The sequence below is a fragment of the Myotis lucifugus genome, unplaced genomic scaffold (genome assembly GCF_000147115.1).
Source record: "Myotis lucifugus unplaced genomic scaffold, Myoluc2.0 scaffold_575, whole genome shotgun sequence".
Lineage (NCBI taxonomy): Eukaryota > Metazoa > Chordata > Mammalia > Chiroptera > Vespertilionidae > Myotis > Myotis lucifugus.
Window position 1 is genome coordinate 19,264 of NW_005871623.1, and position 1,644 is coordinate 20,907.

Genomic DNA, 1,644 nt, shown 5'->3' on the forward strand with positions numbered 1-1,644 from the left:
GCGCTGGAACGGCGGCGTCCGCCTTCCCCTCCGCGCGGCCCGCGGCGCGGTCCTTGAAGAGCCGGCCGGAGGCTTCCCGCGCGCTGGTGCTTTTAAGCAAGTTGGCGGAGGGCGGGTTTGGAAACGGGAGCTCAGCAGTGAAAACCGTCGCGCTTCCTCAGGGTTTTCCTGAGGGCTCGGCGCTAAGGCCGCAGCTAAAATTAACATTACAATCGGCACTGAGAACGTTTTAAATGTCCTTTCCTTTCAAATGTTTAAGAACGCCGTAAGGTCTAGGGTCCGCCTATTTTCATGTAAGTGTGGAGTTGAGCGGCCCCCCAGGAAATCCGCTTCCCTCCGCGCGGCTCTGGATGCCCCACCGCCTCCCGGTCTCCTGGAGACGGGCCGGTGTCTGCGGGCTTGGGTCTCAGGTGCAATCCCAGATCGTCCTGAATGAAAGCCTTGTTGAGGGCATCAGTAACACAGTCCCGTGTGGATCTCCACGAAGAAGACGTCTCGATTTCAGGCCATCGGGGTAATGTGACATGTTTACAGGGACCGACCTGAACTGAGCGGGATGAGCCAGCAGACAGACAACCCGGCGCCCGGCTGCCAGCTCTCCCTCCGGGTCACACCCACCGGCCCAGCGCACTCCGCCCGCCCGCACAGGCTGCCTGTCCCACGTCCAGTCCAGATCCAGAGCCGACCTCACGAACGGACCCACCGCATCCCTCCACCCACGCAGCCTTCGACGAGCACGCACCTTCTAGAACACTCCTCACAGCGGAGATGTTGGGGGGGGCACTAAATCAACTGAGCACCTCTGAGTGCTGGTCACTAAGGATACATTTCCTTGTTCCTCCCCACCCCCACCAGCCCCCTCGCCTTACTGATTGGAAAACTGCATTTAAAACAGTGATTTATCCAACAAGTCGGATTCTAACCCGTCTGCGTGATGTCAAAGGACATCTCTGGCCGCTGCTCCACAAATCTGACTCATCACACACCGCACACGGCCTCTGGCAAAACGCCTCGCGCATACGAGGTGTTCAATAAATGCGAGCTAGTAAGTGAATTGATTAAACCGAGCCAGGCAACGTTTTCAGTGAATCGGATCGGAACCCCGGAATGCTCTTCGCTAGCTGGGCGAACCGTTTAGCTCTGGCATCTTTCTCTCCATGGAGGATAGATAGTTCAATAAGTATTTGTGGAAAGAAGACCAAGTTTCCAGCTTCCATTAGACCACCACCCTCAACTCACACATTTTACTTAGGTGTGTAAGTAACCCCAAGCAAGCTACAACGAGGCTTGGCAGAGAAAGCATACTTTTTCTTTAAGGTGACCTAGCATACTTTTCTTATACTATCTGGCTGCTTTATAACTTGATTCACTGATGGGAATTTTAACTTTCCAGTTGCAAAGAACATGCTCCCTACTCGGCGCGGAAACGACTGTCCTGAATTTGGAGTTCAGTAATAATTACAGTTACCACATTTCCTTCCTATGGAAACATACTAATAAAGCAGGATATGTAGGAAGGCAACGTGCATTTTACCCCTCTATGTAAGAAAAGAAAAAATGGAGAAGATAGCAACTTGATTTTACTATGTGTATCTGTTAAAATATAGGTAAAATTAAAGATATTGGAAAAATACTTATCCATTT